Source organism: Eriocheir sinensis, unplaced genomic scaffold (genome assembly GCF_024679095.1).
Source record: "Eriocheir sinensis breed Jianghai 21 unplaced genomic scaffold, ASM2467909v1 Scaffold322, whole genome shotgun sequence".
Taxonomy (NCBI): Eukaryota; Metazoa; Arthropoda; class Malacostraca; order Decapoda; family Varunidae; genus Eriocheir; species Eriocheir sinensis.
This window is the reverse complement of record NW_026111635.1, coordinates 334,611-360,000: the sequence shown is the minus strand read 5'-3', so window position 1 is coordinate 360,000 and position 25,390 is coordinate 334,611. Positions and strand designations below refer to the sequence as shown.

The following is a 25,390-nucleotide window of genomic DNA, read 5'->3' as shown; positions in this document are numbered from 1 at the left end:
AACAGTGTTCTCATAAAGCAGTTAATTCTAAATTTGCATTCTGGCGTTGTCTGCATTATGCATTGTGTCGAAGGGGAAACACCCACCCCACCCACACACGCCCACATCCACACATACACACCCACAAACACACTAATACCCAAGGCAACTATTCTCAACCGTCCACCCACCCACCATCCACTCCCACACTGATATGTGTACACACACACACACTGGGAGTGCTTTGGTCGTCTCGGGAATCGTATAATCACTGTTTGTGTTAACGTTATGCTAATGGCCCTCCTAATCCCTCTAAGGGTCAACTCCTGATGAAGTGGAACAGGGGAAAAGGAAAGGGGAAGAGGAAGGGAAAGGGAAGGGATGGACGGAGAGAAGACAAGGACAAAGTGTGTGACCCCCCCCCCCAAAAAAAAAAAAAAAAAACGAGATGCATACTCCATATGAGGGCGAACAAGGCCCTTGTATATGGACAGCTTCTGAGACGGCTAAAAGAACTGGCGAAGTCGATACAAAATGCCCAACCTCGAGGAAGTTGATATACAAGAGAGGAGATATGAAGTTTCCATGATTTAAGATATCGAGTTAAGTATAGACCGAGAATATTAACTGCAGAAGAAAGTGACAGATAGAGGGTTAAATTTTTAACAAACTTAGATTTGCAGATAATTTCCTACGCCCTACGCTCCTTTTCTCTCCTCGCCACAACAAGCGTCTATTTCTCAGCCTCGACGCGCCGGAGGGATGGGTGTTGGTGGACTTCCCGCGGCGTCATGGAGGTGAACACAGCCGATCGTGTGTTAGTGTGTGTCCCAACCTTGGCTTTCACTACCCGAGCGCTTTCTTTCCTCCTCCTCCTCCTCCTTCACCCCAGAGCTGCCTTAACCCTTGAGGGTCCGCCGCAGCCCATCATCAGCTCCTCTGCCTTATATGACTCGTCTCTGGCGTGTGAAAGGATACACAAACGGCCCACGAGCCTGCCTGTCTCCCCACCAGTCTGTCTGTAGCACCAGGAGCCCTACCCTTCGCCCGCCCATCTCCCACCCTGCACACAGACATGTACGATGTTTCTGTTTTTCTTTTCACTGTCTGCAAACCTTTTTCTTCATTGTCTCCCACCATCTCTCTCCCTGTCTGTTTTTGTTTACCAGTTTAGTTTTGTCACTGCCCTGCCCCATCACATGGCTCATCGCATCCCCACACTTGTCACCACCTGCAGACGCAGCATCAACACCTATAGAGCCACGTGTCGTCACCCACAGACACATCATCACCCACATAAGTACATATCACTTACACAGACACATCACTCACAGATATAGGCACATCACCGACAAGTATTAGACACAGCACCTCCCACATTGCATCATCCACAGACACATTGTCAAACCCCTCAGACACAGCATCATCACTCACATCATCATTACCACCCGCAAACACCACCACCTAATGACGCGTCACCCATATAAACAGACAATACTGACAGACACAACAGATACATCTCCCACAGCCACAAACGCATCATTCACAACAACCACAAGCTCTTGTACACACAACAACAATCCTCGCGCACAACCCTTCCTCTTCGGCATTCGTCAGCACTCGTCCCTCACTCACCGCAGCCCAAACAAAACAAACACAACATCCGTGGCCAGTGTTCTTCGTGTCTCACCCTCGCGAATCTTGAGAGAGTCATCAGCGTGTATCAGGCTGTCATACCCACGACCCGGGGCAGACAATTTATTACCACGACCACCCTTCTAGGAGCCCCTCGAGAAGGACACGACCACCCGAGTAATGCTTCGTGAGTCGTTAAACCCACACGTTGACTTTAGCCGCCGCCCTCTGCCTCTCATGGTTGGGTGCCAAGGAATACAAGCGAAGGTGTAAGGGTGGGATACCGCCGGTGAGGGAGCGAAATAGGGAAGAAGGGGGACAGGGAGAGAGGGGCGAAGGTAGTGATGGAGGGAGGCCGAGAGGGGAAGAAGGAAGGGCGGGGACAGGTAGGGACGCAAGGAAGGAGCAGAAGGAAAAATGAGACAGAAGAAAAGAGATAAAAAAAGACCGGTGAGAGAAAAGGAAAAGTGAGTAGCCTGGGCGAGGCTTTTTTTCGGTGTTGAAGCGTAATGAGAAGTGGCATCACTCAGCGAGGAGGAGGAGCAGGAAGTGATAAGAGCGGGTGCTAGGTGGCCTGTGGGTGGCACGCGAGGAAGGGTTGAAGGAGGAGGAGGCAGAGGAAGAAGAAAAAGACAAGAGGGTAGAAAGAGAGGGAACCGCGAAAGTCAGTTATCCGAATAATTCTGTCTGACGCTGATAGATTTGTACACTTGTAGCATCATTACTCTTTGCTTTCTGGCATTCTGTGCTGCTTAAGTGAACGTACGGGGAGAGTTTGGTCTGTCTGAGGTTATTTATCCGAGCATATGGAACCTCAATTTTTGTTCTTCGGACTTGGAGTTTATATAAGAGAGTATAACGTGTGTGCGCTGATCGGTTCGTATATTTTACTCGTGGCATATCATCGTTTGTTCTTCTGGATTCTGGTGCGTGTAGGAGTGTAGAGCAAGTGAGAGCTGGGAGACGGAAGAGTACGGGGCTGGGGGACCTGCAGCGCTGTGCCCACGTGGTGAGCCATTCGAAATCCGGCAAGGCGTGCAGGAGACAATGGAATAATAAATTGTCGTGGCGTTGAAGGCGGTGGTTATTTATGGTAGACTTTATGGAATATTTTGGAGGGGTGGGGTTTTCCTGGCTTCGTGATGTGAGTTTTTGCGACTTTCTCTATATTTTTATATTCAGGAAAATGTGCCGTAATGTGTAAAAATAGTTGTAGTATTTGTGATATTTGGGTGTTGAAGTGGTGGTAGTAGTAGTAGTAGTAGTAGTTGTAGTAGTAGTAGTAGTAGTAGTAGTAGTAGTAGTAGTAGTAGTAGTAGTAGTAGTAGTATAGGGGAGGCGGTGGCTGAGTGGATAGCGTGACGGCGCCGTGTCCAGATCGACGCGGGTTCGTGTCCCGCCCGGTGCCACAAGCTGGGATTTTTCAGTCACCACCGAGTGGCCTAAGACTACCCACTTGCTGTCCTATCAATCCGGACTCTAGAATCAAGGATCAAAGATGAGCTCTGGGGGGCAGCATGAGCCAATGCAAGATGGCGCCACTATACTTGCCTGCGCCACAATGGGATGGACTATACCATTAGGCCCCTCCAAGCAAGCCTACCGGCGCCATAGGAGAAAACGTAAAAAAAAAAAGTAGTAGTAGTAGTAGTATAGTAGCATCAGTAGTAGTAGTTGCAGCAGTACTAGTAATACACGTAGCAGTTGTCGTAGAAATTGCAATATTGTTAGAAATATCACCTATCTACTACTACTACTGCTCTACTACTGCTACTACCACAATCACCACCACCATCAGCAACACCATCAAAACTGCTGTTGATGCTGTTCCTTTGATTTACAACATAATGAACACCATTCATCAATTAAATTATTACGGTAGACGAGCTGGCCTTTGTTTCGCAAGCGAATCATTAGCCGCTGAGCTCACTGAAACATACACAACACATACATGCTACTGATCCACACATTGCAATCACCGCCGCTCAGACCTATTCCCACTACGTATGCATATGATACGCAGTTCATTGGGTTCGGAGTGCGAGTCTTGGCGTCAGCAAGCACTGGTTTGTAACTTAAATGCAGGGCGCGCGGGTGACTGTGATTCGTGCCAGTCCGGAGCGTGAATATACGTGACATGGGTGAGCTAGGCCGCCATGGCGCCTCTCCCAACTGGGGGCCGCTGAGTTCTTACAGCCGTGGCCTTGTTATGGGGCGGAGGCGTAGAGGGGGGGGACAGACAGACAGACAGACAGACAGACGAGAGAGAGAGAGAGAGAGAGAGAGAGAGAGACCTGGGTATTGGGTGAGTGTTATGCACGGAAATTTCCATATCACTCACGAATCACGTGACAGTACAGTTTTTGCAAGCCTTGCGTTCATCTCAGCCGGCGGCCCGGCGGCCGGCAGTAAGAAGCTGGCTGTCGCGACCCTAACACGTTCGTCGCTCCGCTTGCCCGCGGCTGTACATAACGTTCCTGTGCACGCGCTGAGAAATATATTTTTGGACAAGAGCAGGAACTTTTCATAACCCCAACCAACGGTTATATTAGTGGTGGCAGCGGTGGGATGAGCAGTTGTTTTGCCCTTGTCAGAGAAAATGATGAAAGGGGATATTAGGTGATCCTACTCTGCCTCTTATCGCCTTCTCCAGCCCGCCTCCGCCGCGAACCGACCGACAGAGGAACAAACACTCTTCCTTCCACCACAAAGACCCATAGTGGGGGTGTCAGTTCTAGTCCGTTACATTCCATCTTTCGCTTATGTCAATTTGAGGTCACATCTTGAATTTACTGTAACGTTAATTTTGTGTTGCTGAGTTGTAGTTTGTTTTTCCATTACTGGTTGATGGGTTAGTTAGTGGGTTCTTTGAAAAATTAGAAAGGAGTAATCAGTATTATTGTAATTTTTTTAATGAGGAAAAGACTGTTCAGGACCGATAAAGAAAGAAATGTTATAACATATTGCTGCTAAAAAGAATAGGACAGTTCCCAAAATTCTACACACTTAAAACAGTGCTTGTCTACCTGTCCGCGAAGCTAAATCAGCCAGCAAGTTTTCGCCAGGCACGACTCCCTCCACTTCACTGATTTGTCACTGTCGATGTTAATGACCCGTCTCTGATAAGAAACGTCTAAGCCGAAAAGTTATGAGAATTAAATATATACCTATCTTTTTTGTGTTTACTGAGCATACTTGTTTTTCTTTTTCACAGAGTAGCTCATCAATTTTAAATCAAGAGTCACGACACGGGCTTGGAAAGGTGAACTACTGAAGAGCACAAGAACATGTATCATTAACAATTTTTCCTCGTATTGTCATAAAACGAACAAACAAAAAGTAAGCAACAGCACCTGAGCAAAGGACACCTGGCGCGTCCCTGATAGCCCCGCAATTTTGTCTTGTTACATCTTTTCATCTTACCGCCCCATCTTCGTTCCTCAACGTCCTCTGCTTGACACCACTGCATATTCTCTCTCTCTCTCTCTCTCTCTCTCTCTCTCTCTCTCTCTCTCTCTCTCTCTCTCTCTCTCTCTCTCTCTCTCTCTCTCTCTCTCTCTCTCTCTCTCTCTCTCTCTCTCTCTCTCTCTCTCTCTCTCTCTCTCTCTCTCTCTCTCTCTCTCTCTCTCTCTCTCTCTCTCTCTCTCTCTCTCTCTCTCTCTCTCTCTCTCTCTCTCTCTCTCTCTCTCTCTCTCTCTCTCTCTCTCTCTCTCTCTCTCTCTCTCTCTCTCTCTCTCTCTCTCTCTCTCTCTCTCTCTCTCTCTCTCTCTCTCTCTCTCTCTCTCTCTCTCTCTCTCTCTCTCTCTCTCTCTCTCTCTCTCTCTCTCTCTCTCTCTCTCTCTCTCAACGTCGCCTGTCTCCGCCGTGCCCTGCTTCACACCATCTCCACGTCCTTCCAATTCTTTATCTCTCTCTGACGTGACGCGCCTGAAGGACTTCGTATCGCGGCCGCCTGATCCCCACACAGGCCTGCTAAAGCTTCTGGTGCCTCGTGCGTGGCTCAGTTTTTTCCTTCCTTTTGACTGCAGCAGCAACACGAATAAATCAAAGTCGTTTTGGTGTACGAAGGCATACGAAGGATTCACCACATTCAAAGGCTTGCTGATACGTTTCTGCAGTATGAGAAAGCATTCCAAATACTTTGCAAAAAAGAAGAAATCAAGAGTCTGCTCCAACAACAGGTAAAGCAGCAGAATGATATGAGAAACTTAGGACGAAAATTATATAGATACTCCAATAGTATGAAAGACCATGGCTAATAAAACAAGATGTATATCTTTGTCTCTTGGGGATGTGTAGATTATGCATTAGTGGAAGTTTGGATGCAAAGTCAGCTTGTCCTATTCACCCAGCAACAGAGGTCGTTCGTATACAGACAGGATACATGACCTTGGCTTTATTTTCATGTCCTTAACAGTTAATTTTTTCGATTTTCATCCATTTAGTTTTTCATGGATTCGTCGTGCATCAGCCCTTTCTCCCTCACAAGCAAAGGGAAAGACATGTTAGGGCCTCTGATGCCTCATGTTGATAAAATAGACCCCTATCCCAGCTTGAGAAGCAAAATAGAGGCATTCCAGAATCTTCCTCCCCTTCCTCCTCCTCCTCCTCCTCCTCCTCCTCGATCCTCCTCTTAAGCTGCTTCATCCCGCCTTCCTCCTGCATTGTTATCCGGCCACTACTCATGCTCTACGTTTAGTGTTCTTGTGACGAGCCGCGGCACTTCATTGCCATTGGTTGAGGGGATTACAGGTTGAGTTGAGTGACACCAGTGTTCTTGTTGTCTGGGCTGTGTGTGCCAGCGAGTCACAGGAAGTAGGAACGTAGGGTAGGAACGTACATGTGTGTGTGTGTGTGTGTGTGTGTGTGTGTGTGTGTGTGTGTGTGTGTGTGTGTGTGTGTGTGTGTTATATTGATGATGATGATAATAATAATAATAATAATAATAATTATAATAATCGGTTTATTCAGTAATTGCAGCCGTTAAGCTGATAATGTACAAATTATGAATATGTCGAAATAAAAAAAATAACAAAGGGGTATGGGGGGGCTGGTACTTTACATTAACTGTGGGAAAGTTGTGATGATGGTTGAAGGGAGGAGGTGAAGGAGTGCAGTGTGGTGGTGCTCGATTGGAGCGGGAAGGTTATCCTCTTTCGGGTAGCGAGTAGGAATTAGTCCCAGGTCATCCCTTGGTCAAAACGCTGGGTCAGGTGTTAGCAAAATAAAGCATGCTTAACCCGTAAACTGCGTTGGGGGGTGGCGAGGCACAGAGGCCCTGTGCTGGAGCACAGCGATAAAAAAGGTAAAAGGTAAAGAAGGGCTTACCTTCCCCAGGTACCCATTTATCGGCCAGCCCGAAAGGGAGGATGAACAACTGGGTGAGCTGCACGCCTACTGCCCGGGCCGGGATTCGAACCCAGGCCCGCGGAGTAGTAACCAGGCATTCTGACCACAAGACCACGGAGGCGTATGATAAAAAGGAGTGTTGCCAAATTAGTTGAAATGGACCTCAATGTCTTCGAAACAGAATCCCGCACCCTACTATAAATAATATAATATTCATAAACAATGTGTTTTATGCGTAGGTAGTTGTGGCCAGAAGGCTTGTTTGGCTCGAGCGTCAAAGAGCCAGCGCGGCGGCGCAGGGTGTGTGGCAGTATTGGCACCGGATGAAGTTTAGATTAGACTGAGAACCAAGTGGCTGGTAAGCTCAATAGACTAGGCTAACGTGGAGTGCAGCCTACATATCTCCGGAATCATGGCTAACTTTCGTTACAAAACAATAATTACAAATTTTGATTAATTAACACATTTTCCTCACATTAACCTGTAATTAAATTAATAAACCTAAAATCTTCCAAGACTTTTGGCTCGAAGCAAAGAAAAAAAAAACTAATGCAGGACACCCAGTTGTGAAAAGACCGGTGTTTGGTGTGAGGTGCTATCGAGATATGATGTGCTGCACGTCACGAAATGTTGAGGCACCTCCAAGCAATGCCGCGATTTTGGTGCATATCAGGCCTTCCGTGATGTTTGCCGCATTATTCCAGTAAAGCCTCAATAGAGGTTTACCGCGGCTTATGGGTTCCTCAGGGTAGCTGTAGTTACGGGAGAAGAGTAAGGCAGCGGTGAAGGGGAAGTGTAGCTGTATATGCACAAGGACTGAGAACTGAGGGAAGATATGTATTGGCCGAATTTTATGATTTTTGTTATTTTGTATGTCGTGGTTTAAATTATGACTGACGCTTGAAACAACTCTTCTTTGCACAACGATATTCTTTTGTCAGCTTTTTAGCTGCAATAAAAACTGTTAAAAGGATATCGTGCTGTATACAAGTGATATTTCTTAAGCGTTAGTCATCTTTATACAGCAGTCCAAAAATATGCTTGGATTACATTATGTTTGGGGAGCTCGTCGTGCCTGGATTTTACAACCTTTTAATTTCTACGTAGTGTTGGCTGCCCTAAGCGTACTGACTTGAACGGAGCGAAGGATTGACAAGGCTCGTGTCACTGCTGGATTATTGAAGTGTCGTTAGGTACCCTTTGCTGCTCTAAACTTGTTGACTTCAGTGGTTAAGGAGACACCCGCGTGCACTTGTTGACTTGACCGGAGCGATGAGAGAGACACCCGCACAAGGCACACATTAACTAAGCACTTATATACATGGCCAAACCAGGACATACTCTTAATGCTCAACCCACAGGACTCACAATAACGCCGAATTATACCTTAGACACGGCCAATCCCAAGTCTGACTTCCTTATGGACACTTACCGTACGATCTGCCGTGGATGGCGTCCTCCTCCTCCTCCTCGGGGCGCGTCACCTGCGTCACCGCCTCCCCAGGCTGCTGATCCCGTCCAGTCGCAGCTTTTTGCTCGTTGCTCTTTCCTGTTGGTGGTATTGATGTTTCTTCTGTTAAAAACGTAATATTGTAAAAAATATTAAAGAAAAAAATTGTGCGTGCGTGCATTGTTTTATTTGGGAATACATAATGTCAAAATTGTATCAAGTGTTTACACTGCTTTACTAATTCTCTCATCTTAGTTAACGGTATACATGAGTGTGTGTGTGTGTGTGTGTGTGTGTGTGTGTGTGTGTGTGTGTGTGTGTGTGTAGAAAGAGAGAGAGCAGTCATGAGTGTGTACGAGTCAGTGCATGTAAGACAATATTAATCACAAGAGTGTAAGGGTGTATGGGTATCATTAGGGCAGCGTTGGCCTGCCGCCCTGCCCGGTAACAGGCACTTACCGTTCGCCAGGATGATGGTCTAACTGTACGCGTCGTACTCCGTCCCATTGTCGCCACTGCTGCTGTAGCGGTACCGGTTGCTGTTGCTGCCGTTCTCATAGACGGTCTCTACGTACACGCCCTCGTCTCGGCTGGTGAGCGAGCGGCCCCTGTGGCGGCCGTGGTGCTGGTGGTGGTGATGGCGTCTGTTGTTGTACCTCCTGGCACCGTCGCGATCGTGCCTCCTGCTATGCTGCTGTGGGCTGCGATGGTGCCTGCAGTCTCATCGCTGTCGGAGTGGCCGCAGTGGATGCTTTGTTCGCGTCCCTCGCCTCCGGGAAGTGATCAAGGAAAACAGGCGACACGAGGCCTCCCGCCAGCTCCGTCTCCTTCCCCGGGCGGGCGCCGCGGGGCTCCTTGAGGGCGCGAGTGCTGGTAGTCGCGTCTCGTTGGGTTCCCGCCTTAAGGGGCTCTCACACATTCCCGGTCCCGGTCGCGACCGTCCCCGATGACTCCCGATAAGCCGATCGGGGCCTGACCGCCGACAAAATAGGCAATAATCCCCGGACCGGCGGCTTACCGCCGGTCTGCCTGCGGTAGACCGGCGGCTTACCGCCGGTACGCCGGCGGTCTACCGGCGGTAGACCGGCGACCATATACGATTTTCGATTTCTCCGACCGGCGACTGCAGCAGGTCAGTCGGCGGTAGACCGCCGGCCTACCGGCGGCAGACCGCCGGTCTACCGGCGGCAGACCTGCTGCACATCGACGAGCAAACACTTTCTTTGCATTTTCATATATTTATAATTACCTCATAAATAGCTTCATACCTAAATTCATTCGTGCGCATAAAACTCTCTCTCTCTCTCTCTCTCTCTCTCTCTCTCTCTCTCTCTCTCTCTCTCTCTCTCTCTCTCTCTCTCTCTCTCTCTCTCTCTCTCTCTCTCTCTCTCTCTCTCTCTCTCTCTCTCTCTCTCTCTCCCCTTTCACCCATTCCTCTTCCTCCTTTCTTTTCATCTCTTTCCACCCTCTCCCTTCCTTCCTCACTCTCCTCCATCCCTCCCTCTCTTCCTCACTCCCTCTCTCTCCTCACTCTCCTCCACCTGTTCCTCCTTCCATTCCTTTCCCTTCTGTCTGTCTCTCTCTCTCTCTCTCTCTCTCTCTCTCTCTCTCTCTCTCTCTCTCTCTCTCTCTCTCTCTCTCTCTCTCTCTCTCTCTCTCTCTCTCTCTCTCTCTCTCTCTCTCTCTCTCTCTCTCTCTCTATATATATATATATATATATATATATATATATATATATATATATATATATATATATATATATATATAGATATATATATATATATATATATATATATATATATATATATATATATATATATATATATATATATATATATATATATATATATATATATATATATATATATATATATTTCTTTCACCCATTCCTCTTCCTCCTTTATCGGATCTCCCTCTCTCTCTTCATCCCTCGCTCCTACCTGTTCCTCTTCGTTTTCCTCCTTCCTCCCTCGCTAATCCCCAGGTCAGACACAGGTGTTCACTCGCGGTCGACCGGCGGACGACCGCCGGTCTGCCGCCGGTCTGCCGTGGGTGTCGGCGGCGGTCCGCCCGTCGACCCCCCGGTGTCCGCCCGGCGTCCGGCGGCAAGTTTCCACACCGCCGCGCGCCCGGGCGCATCGCCGATATCTTTGAAAATTTTAAAGTTGACCGGCGGTGGTCGGCTGCGTCTACGGTCCTCAGGGTCGACCGGCGGTCGACCGGCGGTCTGCCGCCGACATAAATGAATCTCGCGGGCAGGTGGGCCGCGGGAGATAAAACACGTATTGGATGAAAGTTCGGAGGTATTATCGCCATTAATAGAATCTGCCCCCCCACACACACGCCTCACTGCTCCTTGTTATCCCTCCTCTCCCTTCCCTCCTTAAGCCGGCGTCATACTGGACCGAATCTGACGAGCACGAGCTTTTGCTCGCGGGATGGCTTGCTCGCGAGCTTTTGCTCCTGCGCTTAGCTCGCCGTTTGGACGGGGAGCAGCTCGGCGAGCCGCGAGCAGGCAGTCAAATGAGCTCTTTGGTGCACCGATATGTGAATGATATATATTGCCTAGTCACCTAGTGTATTGGATCCGTATACCCATGATATTAGAGAACTCATTCACATACTCGTTTTATGTTTAATGGTGTTTGTAATATTTTATAATATTGTAAAAAGTAGTGTTGGTTTTTATTTTGATTTCTGGATCCCTAACCAAGACCAAGACCGCCCAGCTGAAATAAACACTCGCCATGCCCACCTTCGCTCCTGGTTCTAAAGTTCATTGGTCCTCCGGTATTGTGCACTCTTTAATATCTAGAGTCAGGGACCATCCTGAGTTGTGGGACCACAGTCATCTACATTTCTGTAAGTATACGCTGAAGAAAGTTAGATGGATTGTTGTACACACCATGGGTCTCCCTTCTCTTCAGCCATGACTGAACTCAGACTCGTCTTTTCTTCTTCTGCGCTCGTTGAATAACGGGAAGTAATGCCGTCACAGCTGCACACTTAGCCGTAATGCAAAGCGTAGATGTAGTAGGCGCCAGGGCTGAAGCTTTGTTTACAATGTTGCTCGTCGCTCGCCCCTCGTCGTTCGTCAGTGTGAAGACAACTGTGACTTGCTCGAGAGCAAAGGCTGCCAGCAAAAGCTCGTGCTCACCAGATATGGGTCCAGCGTGACGCCAGCTTTATTCTCTCCTCAGTCGTCATAATGATTCCAGTATGTTTTTCCTCCTCCTCCTCCTCCTTCCTCCTCCTTCTCTTCCTCCTCCTCCTCTTCCTCCTCCTCCTCCTCCTTCTTTTTATTCTTCCTCCACCTCCTCCTTCTCCTCCTCCTCCTCCCTCTACTTCTCCTCCTCCTCCTCCCTCTCCTTCTCCTCCTCCTCCTCCTCTTATTCTTCCTCCTCGTACTCCCCCTCCTCCTCCTCTTATTCTTCCTCCTCGTACTCCCCTCCTCCTCCTCCTCTTTCTCCTCCTCCTCCTCCTCCTCCTCCTACTCCTACTCCTCCTCCTTCCTCTCCTCCTCCGCCTTGTTTTCTTCCCTCGTTTCCCTTCCCTCCTTATTCTCTCCTCAATCTTCATAATGATTCCAGTATGTTTTTCCTCCTCCTCCTCCTCCTCCTCCTCCTCCCTCCTCTCTCCTCCTTCTCTTCCACCTCTCCCGTGACCCAGCCTGCTCAGTCTTGACCCAGCCTGCCCAGTCGTGACCCAGACTGCCAGTCGTGACCCAGCCTGCTTAGTCGTGACCCAGCCTGCTCAGTCGTGACCCAACCTGCCTCAGGCAGTCGTGACCCAGCCTGCTTAAGGTCAGTCGTGACCCAGCCTGCCTCAGATCAAGTCACTGACACTCGCTGCTGGTCCGCCAGCCGCTTCCACAAACTTACCTACCTGTGCTTTGAGCCTCGTGTCTATCACACTCGCGTGTGGTATATCACTCCTTGTCAAATACTAGAGTTGTGTACGTTCAAGAAGGTCGAGTGCGATTACAAGTGTTGTGTTGTGCGCGATCAAGAGTCTAAACGTGTGCTACCACACAAACTCTTTCTCCTCGTGTGTTCCATCGCTCCTTGCGTGTTCAGTCGCTCTTTGTGTCAGGATTGGAAAAAAAAAACCTTTATTAAACCCAACCCACTTTTTTTTTGGGGGGGGGGCTTTTTTTGTTTTTTTGGGGGGGTTATTTTTTGTTTATTCCTCGTATTTATATGTGAATCAATTTGAATAATCAATTAAAAAGTAGCCAAGGGTAAAACAAAAGGTTTGAAGTGTTATCTGAAGGATCGACACTTGTTTAGGTCCTGTTGATACAGGTTGTTAACTTGTACTGTACAGGAAACGAACGGGTGAGGCTTGACTACCGGTCACTCAGCACTCCTCAGTTCCTCAGTCTCTCCTTGTCGTGAGTGAGAGGATCACACTTTAATTGTAGTGCTTAGCGGGGCACCCTGGTGCGGTTAGTAATCACCCTAATATATATTCAGTATAAATTATAGTCAAGAGTCAGAGAAGAAAAGTAGTGTTGTTTCCTGTGTGTGTGTGTGTGTGTGTGTGTGTGTGTGTGTGTGTGTGTGTGTGTGTGTGTTATCACTTAGAACGGGTTTTCCGGGGGGTACGCCAAGGGTCTGTCAGGGGGTACGCGCTCCCTACGGGTCGTTAGGGTTAGGGGCCCACTGACTTGTACGGTACGCGTTCTGGACAGGGAGAGAGGCGCGAGGTGTGGTCGGGCACGCACCACTCGGACTCGACAGTCGTGAACGGTGAACTGGAGATTGGTGTTGCTGCTTTTTGGCAGGTTGGTCCCTTTGTGGCTACTGTCTTTACTGATATAGTAATTTCGGAGTGCTGTGTCGATTTCAGTAACATTATTATCTCAAACTGTGGCATTGGCAGGTATAAGATTGAGCCCTGACTTATTCTTAATGGAAAGGTTGATGAAATAGAAAGGACTAGTTTTTCATGTGTACGAAGTGATTTTGTGCGAAACGATATACTATAGCGGCGATGTATAGCCATGATGTAAGATGGCCTTAATTTAAGTGTAATTTGTGGTGTCACTGTGATTATGGCTGAGTGCTGGCTCTCTAAGCGGAAACAGAGTACTTCTAAACGGTGTTTCATCTAACTGGCTCGATGTCAGAAGCGGCGCACCTCAAGGATCAGTGCTTGGCCCATGCTCTTCTTAATTGGGCTTACTTGCAAAATATCAAAATTTGCTGATGACACAAAAATCGCTAGTAAGGCAACTACGACACTCGACGAAGAAGCATTACAATCAGATCTAGATCGACTTGCACGTTGGGCCAATCAATGGCGAACAAAATTTAACGTTGACAAATGTAAAGTGTTACACATTGGAAACAATAACAATCGCGTTCAGTATGTAATGAATGGCCAACAACTTTATCCAATAAGTAAAGAAAAGGATCTTGGAATCAATATATCAAGCGATTTAAAGCCCAGTCAGCATTGTTTAGAGGTAGTTAAAACCGCAAACAAATTGGTTGGCTTCATCAAACGAGTCTTTAATAATAAATCGAAAAAAGTAATATTAAAACTGTATCATTCGCTGGTTCGATCCCATCTAGAGTACTGTGTACAGTTTTGGTCTCACAATTACAGAAAAGATGTAGAAAAGTTAGAACGAGTTCAACGGAGAATAACAAAAATGATTCCTAGATTGAGAAATTTATCTTATGAACAAAGACTTAGAGAAGTAAATTTATTCAGCCTTTCAAAACGAAGAATGCGAGGCGATATAATAGAAGTGTTTAAAATCTTTAAAGGATACAGTGATATTAATGCGGAAGATTACTTTACAATTGATCGATCAAATAGAACAAGAAAAAATAACAATTTCAAGATAAGTGGTAAAAAGATTCTCCTCGCACGAAGCCAAACACTTCTTCAATCGAGTCGTTAATGTTTGGAATTATCTACCCTGTGATGTCGTTGATAGTACAACAGTTACGGCCTTCAAGAACAGATTAGACAAGCATTTTGAATCCAACCAGCAAGTAAGATATTACTCATTGTCGTAATAACGTTAAGTTCTTTCGTATACTGGTGTCGTCCGATTTTATCGCCCGGTTAGTGGTAGCAGTAATGGTAGTTCTTTCCTCTTTCCTACATAATTTCCATGCAGGTTTTCCATGCTGCATGGTTCTTTTTTCTTTCCTGCCAGCTTTGGTTGGAGGGATGGGGTAGGGGGGGTGGGGAGGAGCCTTCGCCTTTGCTGTCCTTGATCTTCCACCTTTGAGTAGATGGTGTAGCTTGTCACAAACAGCCTCGTAAGGACCATCATGTCTGCTGTTGTGTGTTCTTCATTTGTGTTCCTTTGTGTTCCTCCTCCTCCTCCTAGTAAGTAATTTCCTCTTATTTCTCTCTTTACAGTAAAAATTTCCATGTCCCTTTCTTCCTTAAAGGCGATGCTTCTGGCATTTTGCTTCAGCTTGGTGGGACGACCTGAGGATGTATTTTTCCGATTTCCCGTGGAATGATTACTGCTTCCAGGATAGAGACCCCTCTGTGTGTGCCCAGCGCATCTCAGAGGTGATTGTCTCTGGAATGGAGGCATGCATTCCACGTACTTTCTCTACTCCTCATGCTAAAAAGCCTTGGTTTAATCATGCTTGTTCTCGTGCTATTAAAGATAGAGAGGCAGCTCACAAAAGGTTCGAGAGCCTTCGAGCCCCCGCTAACTATGACCTTTACATTTCAGCGCGGAATCTTGCCAAATCTATTCTCCGACTTACCAAAACTTCTTTTATCAAAAGAAAATGTCAACACCTTGCTTCTTCTAATTCTTCCCGTGACTTCTGGCATCTAGCCAAAAATATCTCCTTCAATTTCACTTCTTCCTCTTTCCCTCCTCTCCTTAACCCTGACGGCAGCACTGCCGTCTCATCTGTCTCTAAGGCTGAACTCTTCGCTCAAATTTTCTGTAAGAACTCCACCCTGGACGATTCTGGGCATATTCCTCCTACTCATCCCCCCTCTGACTCCTTTATGCCTGTTATTAAGATTCTTCCAAATGATGTTTTCTATGCCCTCTCTGGCCTCAACTCTCAGAAGGCTTATGGACCTGATGGAGTGCCTCCTATTGTCCTTAAAAACTGTGCTTCCGTGTTGACTAACTGCCTGGTCAAACTCTTTCGTCTCTGCCTATCAACATCTACTTTTCCTTCCTGCTGGAAGCATGCCTTTGTACAGCCTGTGCCTAAGAAGGGTGACCGTTCCAATCCCTCAACCTACCGCCCTATAGCTTTACTTTCCTGTCTATCTAAGGCTTTTGAATCAATCCTTAACCGGAAGATTCAAAAGCACCTTTCCACTTCTAACTTCTATCTGATCGCCAGTATGGGTTCCGCAAGGGGCGTTCTACTGGCGATCTTCTTGCTCTCTTAACTGACTCTTGGTCATCCTCTCTTAGCCGTTTCGGTGAAACTTTCTCTGTTGCGCTAGACATATCGAAAGCCTTCGAATGAGTCTGGCACAAGTCTTTGCTTTCTAAACTGCCCTCATTCGGATTCTATCCCTCTCTCTGTTCCTTTATCTTTAGTTTCCTTTCCGGCCGTTCTATCTCTGCGGTGGTAGACGGTCACTGTTCTTCCCCTAAACCTATCAACAGTGATGTTCCACAGGGCTCTGTCCTATCACCCACTCTCTTCCTGTTATTCATCAGTGATCTTCTTTCCATAACAAACTGTCCTGTCCACTCATACGCCGACGACTCCACTCTGCATTATTCAACTTCTTTCAATAGAAGACCATCACAACAGGAAGTACACGACTCCAGGCTGGGGGCTGTAGAACGCTTAACCTCAGACCTTGCTATCATTTCCGATTGGGGCAGAAGGAACCTTGTGTCCTTCAATGCCTCAAAAAATCAATTTCTCCACCTATCAACTCGACACAATCTTCCAAACACCTATCCCCTATTCTTCGACAACACTCAGCTATCACCATCTTCAACACTAAACATCCTCGGTCTATCCTTAACTCAAAATCTCAACTGGAAACTTCACACATCCTCTCTCGCTAAATCAGCTTCCTTGAGGTTGGGTGTTCTATATCGTCTCCGCCAGTTCTTCTCCCCCTCGCAGTTGCTATCCATATACAGGGGCCTTGTCCGCCCTCGTATGGAGTATGCATCTCACGTGTGGGAAGGCTCCACTCACACAACTCTACTGGACAGAGTGGAGTCTAAGGCTCTTCGTCTCATCAGCTCTCCTCCTCCTACTGATAGTCTTCTACTTCTTAAATTCCGTCGCGATGCTGCCTCTCTTTCTATCTTCTATCGATATTTCCACGCTGACTGCTCTTCTGAACTTGCTAACTGCATACCTTCCCCCCTCCCGCGGCCCCGCTGTACACGCCTTTCTACTCATGCTCATCCCTATACTGTCCAAACCTCTTATGCAAGAGTTAACCAGCATCTTCACTCTTTCATCCCTCACGTTGGTAAACTCTGGAACAATCTTCCTTCATCTGTATTTCCTCCTGCCTACGACTTGAACTCTTTCAAGAGAAGTTTATCAGGACACCTCTCCTCCCGAAATTGACCTCTCTTTCGGCCACCTCTTTGGATTCTTTTTTAGGAGCAGTGAGCAGCGGTCTTTTTTTATTATTGTTTCCTTTTTTGTGTGCCCTTGAGCTGTCTCCTTGGTTGTAAAAAAAAAAAAAAATGTTGTTCTCTTCTAACTATTTCCTGTCGGCACGTTACCGGAGGGAGAGATGGGTGGGGAGGAGCCTTCATCTATTCTATCCTGTCCTACCACACGTAGATTATTATTAGTAGCGGTAGTAAACAAACGCCCTCGCCATAGACCGACAGGTCTTCTGGTGTCTGTTCTTCCTATGTATTCCTCCTCCTCCCACTCTTCCTCCTCCTCCTCCTCCTCCCTCTCCTCCTCCTCCTCCTCCACCTCCTCCTCCTCCTCCCCCTTCTCCTCCTCCTCCCTCTCCTCCTCCTTCTCCTCCTCCTCCTCCTCCCTCTCCTCCTCCTCATCCTCCTCCTCCTCGGCGTCTCATTGTTGTCGCGTGTTGGCCATGATTAGCAGTCTCTGCGGAGCATTATCTTACCTGTCAGCGTCTTTAGTCTTCCCTTGGTTAATTTCCACATTCGTATCAGTTTGTCTTTGCTCCTCCTTTCAGGTCTCCAAACAGACTGCTTAATTTTGCTATAGATTTTGCTCATGTGTCCTGCAGTTACTACATTGCATTCCTGAGTATATCGACGCTTGTGCATACTACTGTAAAAGTGTTGTGTTGAGGGAATTCCTGCGTCCGTTTGTTCATCACTATCCCCTCGTCCCTAACACGGGACTTTATGCCTAAATCAGGTGATGTCGAACTCACTTGGAACAGTAGTGCTACTCCCTAAACGAATGGACTGGATGCATTAATCGTCGGCCCAAGGCGGTACCACTTGTATGGGGAAAGAAAACAATACACAGGAGTTTCGTATGCACAATGACCCATATGAGGCGTCAAAGAATTCTTGGGCAAGGCGATGCAATTTGTTTGAGAAAAGTAAAAACAGCATATACATGGGAGCCGATTTTAAGTACCCAGATCCGTATCCACTACATCAAAGGCACAACGAGACCCACGGAAAACATTTAGTGTAAGCGGTCCACATGAGGCGATACAGTTCGCCAGAAGGAAGAGAAGCTTAACACAGAAACCACACAGCACACAGCGACACTGGCACCGCAAGCCCCTCAGATGGTACTATGTAAGAGGCCCAAAGCTTTTCAGAGGAAAAAAAAATACCCACCGAAAATAAATGAGCGTTGTATACGTTCCTCGATTCATACACACAATTGCAATGGCATAAAAAAAAACCGAGTCTCGTAGAAAGGCGCCATTCTTGTGGCCGTAAGGGGCATCGCCGTCACACCCTCGCCTCGCGTGGTTGACCTTAACATGGATTATAAAGACTCGCCATTTTGACACACCTCCTACCAGCCCAAGGCTCAACCATGCAGATGATAAATAGCTTCATTTGTATATTCCTTCTGCTTTTTATCAGCTTCCTCCTGCCTGATATTATATGGTACACTTAAGGCTTTCTCGCCAGCATGCCATCTAAGGAAGCTTTTTAAAACTTTTATTGCCATTATTTTATTTCCATTTCGAAAACTTTACGATTTACATACTTTTTCGATTTTCTTTCACTTATGCTGAAGAAAATGAGCTGAGTAAGATATAAGACGAAAACTTTATTCAGTCTCATCTTCAAGTCTTGAGATGGAAAATAGGAACTTCGAAAAGTAATCTAAACACAATATAAAAAAGCATCTTGCGCTTCTTCCTCCCTGTCTTCCTCCTCTTATCCCTTCGCACTGACCCATGCCAACCCCCTTCCACTGCATGACGCCTCCGCGAAATCTGGTGTCTGAAGAGGGAGGAGGGAGGAGACGGAAGGGAGGGTGAAGGCAAGTTGAAGTAATGGTCTGATCATGATATAGAGCTTGGAACTCTGTAATGACTGATCTTTGGGCACGGCCGAAATGACTGATCTTTGGGCACGGCCGAAACTTTATACAAACACGCCTGTGTGTGTGTGTGTGTGTGTGTGTGTGTGTGTGTGTGTGTGTGAGTGCGTGTGTGTGCGTGTACGAGTGTGTGCACATCTTGCCTCACAGATGTAAAGAAAGGCAGTTTTGAAAGTGATATTAGAAATCGAGAATATCGCAGTAAAGACTTAAGATCAGGCAGGAAGGCGTTGCTCACAACGACTTTTCAAAGTTATCTAACCTGCTCTGACTGTGATACCTGAAGTTTTTACTGTTACTAATACTCTCTCTCTCTCTCTCTCTCTCTCTCTCTCTCTCTCTCTCTCTCTCTCTCTCTCTCTCTCTCTCTCTCTCTCTCTCTCTCTCTCTCTCTCTCTCTCTCTCTCTCTCTCTCTCTCTCTCTCTCTCTCTCTCTCTCTCTCTCTCTCTCTCACGTTATATTTCTGTCCCCAAATAGTTTTCTCAAATAAAAAAGTTTTAAGACATGTTGAACTCAGCAAAGTCTGTATTTGATCGTTAATTGCAAATCCCTTAACGTTACTCCAGCTAATTAGATTTATTTGTGCTGCTGAGGTTCTAAACCCTCTCTGATACTTCTCCCTGCCGCGGCCTAGGGCAAACTAATCTGCACCAATTATAGCAGTCGTGTGTGTGTGTGTGTGTGTGTGTGTGTGTGTGTGTGTGTGTGTGTGTGTGTGTGTGTGTGTGTGTGAACTGATTGGCTGGCAGCTATACGTGTACCCTTCCTCAGTCCACAGGAACAGAAGGAAGTTTAAACGAAGATCAAGGAGATGACCGTCTGAAGAGAAAGATCCGTGGGTGAAAAATCAGGATTATCAACTTATGTAACATAGTGCAAAGTGGTTATTTTAGCTATTGAATCTTACTTTAATTTTATTGTTTTTGTTATATATTTTTTTTCACATGCAATCGTAAAAAAATGCGTTTATTATTATCCTGTGTCTCGCCTTTGCAGATATAAAGCAGGGTCTTTTTTAAGGGGGGATAATTTATCGAGAGAGAGAGAGAGAGAGAGAGAGAGAGAGAGAGAGAGAGAGAGAGAGAATCATCGCTACGAGGAAGCAGAGACTCATGTTACCACTTAATATTAGCCCCCGTCTAGAGCATGAGTTGTTTCGTCCATCGGCAATCAGAACAAGCGCCGCGTACCGATATTACTCGAAAGCTTTGGGAAGTTGTGTGTTGTCGAGTCTTAGGTTCGTTGGCATAAGCAGACTGTTTGGAGCACACACACACACACACACACACACACACACCATCTCACCTCTTCTCATACTTGATGCAGGCTGGCTTGTCGGTGTAGCATCCCGGCCTGTACACTCTGACGGAGGCGGTGAAGGCACGCACAGACGGCACCCGCACCAACACCTGCTCCGCCCTCTCGTACCTGCACACGTTGGGCTATAAGGGGAGAGGAGGAAGGGCGTGCGTCAAGGATAAGGGTAAGTAGCCGTTGTGTTTGCAGTTGTATTTTCTCCTTCCTATAATCTATATATTTCAATAGAATATAATTTAGACATTGATTTTTTTTGTAGACTTTTGTATCTTTATGAGAACCGTTATGTTGTGGGCCTTTTTATTCTTTCGTTTAACACATATTCTGTCTCATTACGTTAACAAAGTAGTAACAATGTTGATAGTGGTCATGCTGATTGTGATGGTGTGTGTTCGCTATTTCCGGAAATATTTCACAACAAATCTATCTTTACGTTTGTATATATTCTACACTAAAAGGAAAAGGTGAATCTAAAAGGCGCTTATTTACCTCAGCCTCAATAGACACGAGACTAAAAGGAACATTCTGGGAGTTTCGTTGTAAAACTCGGATCAGCATCTTCATTCTTTCATCAGCGGCCTTGATCCATGTAGCCTTCATTCCCTCATCAAACTCCCTCTCATATTCATTTCCGCTTAAAATAATTGCTTTTGATTCGATATTTAACCCCTTTAGTTTCATTCAAATTCATTCGTTTTCATCGTGTTGGTCTTATTTTCAATCTGTTTATACCCAGTCAGTCCCTTTTTTTTTCCTCATTCTGTCAAGCACTTCAACTTTTCTTCATGCTCACCCCTTTAGTTTCATTCAAATTCATTCGTTTTCATCGTGTTGGTCTTTTTTTCAATCTGTTTCTTCCCAGTCAGTCCCTTTTTTCTACCTCATTCTGTCAAGCACTTCAACTTTCCTTCATGCTCACCCCTTTAGTTTCATTCAAATTCATTCGTTTTCATCGCGTTGGTCTTTTTTTTAATCTGTTTCTTCCCAGTCAGTCCATTTTTCCTATCTCATTCTGTCAAGCACTTCAACTCCTCCTCATGTTCTTTATTTTTTGTAGGTGATGTTTTCCCCTTTCCTTTCACATCTGATATTCCTCCTCTCCATCTTTTCCTTCTCATCTTATAGTTTTTTTTCTATTCCCAGTCGGCACTCTATTATCTTTCTTGTTCATCTTTAGGTTATGTTACCCCTTCTATCCCTCTCCTATCTCCTCAGGCGCCCAACCTTCACTTCTTCCCGTCGATTTTTTATTTTATTTCATCTATCCAGTTCCATTTTCTATTTGTCCCTTCTTCCTGTTTATCTTCCCTTGATTTATTTTTCCTTCTCCCCTTTCCCTTTCAACCCATACTTCCCGTCCTCACTCCTCATCCTGCTCATCATTTTTCAAGCAATTATTCTTCTCCAACCCTTTTCTTGTCCCAATCGTTTCCCTCCACCACTTCTCTTCCTGTTCATTTCCTTTCTAGTTTATATTTACCTTTGTTCCCTCACCTCTTACCCCAGTCGTTACCATTCCCTCTCATCTCTGCCTCGCCTCTCCTTTTGATTTTCTACTTTTACCTCCCTACTAATAGACTTTCCGCGGACGTGGCCGGTGCTAAGCCTGGTCCGAGACTTACATTTTACCCCCGAAAGCCAACGAGACGATTATACCTATTTTACGCACAGTTGCCTTGTTCGTTGTCCGTGTGATTGGCTCGTATTTTTTTTCTCCGTCTGATTTTTTTGCCTTCCTCCTGAACGATATTTAACCAGGTTTTCTAGACTATTTAAAGGTCCATTATTTTAAGACATCTTCGGCATTCACCTTTGGCTCTAGATCCATTTAGAAGGCTGCCATTTGGCGATTTTCTATGCAACTTCAAGAAATCAACGTCTGTTGTTCTGTCCTTCAGTACTATAGGAAAGTAACGGTTTGGTGATGTAAACATTATAGTTGTGAGAGGTGTGAAATCTGGTAGAATTCATGTTAAATGCACCATCATATAGTACATAGGAGGGAGAAGACTAGAAATATCCTTTAATATTTTGCAGTTAACTGTCAGGGCATACACTTTTTAATTATTCTTTACGTTAAAGGAGACAGACTAAGAAGTAAGCAAAACAGTTGAAAATATATACTCTCATATTTGCTACTCAATAAAAAATAAAAAAAAAAAAAAAAAAAATTATTTCCACTGGTGAGAGAGAAACAGTTCGTCTATTTTTTTATATACATTTTACGCTCAAGAAAACAGATTGGGCTTAACAACAGATTTAAGAAGATTTGGCCTCAGTGCTATTCTTATGAAAAAAAAAAGTTAATTTTCAGTATTATAGTTCTCCCTCTTTATCCACTTTGATTTGCTATTTTATTTTTGTGTCGTTGCCTGGGCTTATTCGCTGTTCGCCTCACCTTCAGTTAAAAATTCCACTTCCCTTTCCTTGAACATCAACTCCACTGCGATGGGAGGAACACTTCATCTTCCTCCTCCTAACCCGTAGTACCACGCAACTGTCCGATGAGTGTCGTCATTGCATGGGTCGTCCTGCCTACCTGTCCACCTCTAAGTTTAGTTCACTCTTATTTCCATCGTTTGTAAGGAATTGGGTAGGTTTTTTGGGAACGGTGAAGCGGTATAAAACATGCCTCATTTGGTTATTGTGCGTTCAATCTTTCCTCCATCTGCTCGCCATCCCCACCTGACACTTGCATCTCTCTTCTTTACCCCCTTGCTCTTTGTGTGTGTGTGTGTGTGTGTGTGTGTGTGTGTGTGTGTGTGTGTGTGTGTGTAACAGTCTTAATCACACACACACACACACACACACACACACACACACACACACACACACACACACACACACACACACACACACACACACACATATCCTTCACACCCCCGCACCTTTACATAAGCCAACACCTCATCACACCTTCCTTGCCAAATCGCAACCGTCACCACATCCACCTCGACGACACATTCCAAAGCTACATACTCTTCTTCAGTCCTTCCCCTCCCCCGCCCCTTCCTTCCTTCCTTCTCTTACCTCATCACCACTCTCTAGGCAGCTCCTTAATGTCGCCTCGCACCCCTTCAGGAGGAATATCAGAGGAGCCTTTTACTGGTGCTCAGGGAAAGGAAGGCTGACATAGCGCGTAACTCGGCAGTCCACGCGTGTCATGAAGATCCTTAGTGCGCGTTATAATAATATTCACCTGCCGGGTATGGGCGCGCGAGGTTACGATATAGGTCTTTTTTTTCTTTTTTTCTTGGTTATAGCTTCAGCTGGCGCATGTAAATAGGTGAGAGGAAAAATATAAAGGGTAAATGATAGTAATGTATTATATTATTATCACTATTATCATTTTTATTATTATTATGATTATTATTATTTTATTATTATTATTATTATTATTATTATTATTATTATTATTATTATTATTATTTTTTTATTATTATCGTTATCATCATTATTATTATTATTATTATTATTATTATTATTATTATTATTATTATTATTATTATTATTATTATTATTATTATTATTACTACATGTATATAGTAGGAACAGTAATATTTGTATGATACCTGAATCATTTTAATACGTAACTAGTATGAGGAGAAGAAGCACTAGTTAGAGTAGGAGATGGTAGGCAAAAGGAAGAAGAGGAAGGATATAAATAGATAAACAGTGGATGAGGAAAGCGTAAGGTTAAAAAACATGCAGGGAGTGAGTGGGTGAGGAAAGCGTAAGGATAAAGGGATGACGAAAAGTGCAAACTTGTTACCCACTTGTTTGCCATTTAAAATTTTTGTGTACGAGATTCAAAGAGTTGCTGAAGTTCAAAGGAGTGATGGGCGGGAAGGGAGGCGAGGCGGGATGAGTATTGACGGTGAAAAGCAAACGATGAATAAACCAGCGCGGCAAGGCACCAAAAATAAAGTGAAAAATAAAACCAGGAGAAAGGGAGGATACTAAAACTGTATACATGTTTTTAGGCTACTCAATTGTAAGGTTAATGGAAAGATGGCTGCTGGAAAGAGAAATTAAAGGACATTCATTTGTCGTTTTATCAGTTTAATTTATTGTATAATCAGCATCCCCTTACGAATTCGAGCAACCAAACCTGAACCTACATAAAAACTATTTTTACTCTTTAATATTCCAACTAGAAAGACAAATAGACACCGACGGGCAAACACACACTGACATACATACATACAGACAGACAGACACAGGGCCGCAGACAGCACAGACAGACACAGACACACACATAGAGACAGAAAGACAGACAGACAGAGAATCATACAGATAGACAGAAAGGGGGAGCAACATATCGATGAGTAAAACACCGGGGAAACAGAGGGAGGAAAGAGTAACAACAAACAAAACAACGGCAAATGTTCAACGTACGAGATCTTATGTTGATGATGATCTCTTTGAAGGTGACGATGATATTGTTGTGCAAAAAGATAAAATTGCCCAAGAGAGGTAAACACGAAGCTAAACATGCGGAGCGGCGTTTTTCTTTTATTCCGAAGCCAAGAACATTAAGCGGGCAGCAAACGGCTCCCAGACTGCCACTTATCCGGGAGGTTTGAGAGGGAAGTTTGGTGTTTTGTGGGAAATGAGCGAATTATTCATTGGTGCAGGAGTCTGGGAAAAGAGAAAACGGTGCAGAGTGGAAGTTTGCTTGAGTTGTTGATTTTATTATTTCTTTTTTTCGATTGTTATTATTTTGTTGTGTGGGTGCGGTGGTGACGTTTTTTTTTTTTGTGGTCGAGGTGTTTTGTAGTTGTCGTTGGTGTAGTGTTATATTGTTTGTTGTTTTTGTTAGTGGTGGTTTTCTGATCGGTGTAATTGTTGTTGATTTTTTTTATGTTGTTAGTGTTGATGTTACTGTTGCTGTTGACGTTATTGTCGTTATTGACGTTTGCTGTCTTTTTTAATGGTGGTGGTGGTGTTTTTGTGAAAGGTTCTGTTGTCTGTGATTTGGTTGCTTTTGTTGATGCTGCTGCCATTGCGATTTTTTTGTCGTTTGAGGTGCAGGCCAGACCCACAACGGCACTGAGTCGCGACTATTACAGGCGAATTGTGTTCACAGTGAAAGCCTTATCGCTTCTTCAGTGACAAATATATCACACTGTACAAGTACACCAAATGACTACTGCTGAGGAAGAC

General features: G+C 45.3%; 1 long non-coding RNA gene across 1 annotated transcript in view; it reads left to right on the top strand.

Annotated features, from left to right (window-relative positions):
* Positions 1-25,390, top strand: part of LOC126991698 (uncharacterized) — a 109,751-nt gene that overhangs the window by 36,680 nt on the left and 47,681 nt on the right. Inside the window, exon 3 of the long non-coding RNA XR_007745764.1 lies at positions 20,234-20,390. This is a non-coding gene — a long non-coding RNA (uncharacterized LOC126991698). The remainder of the gene's footprint in view (positions 1-20,233; positions 20,391-25,390) is intronic.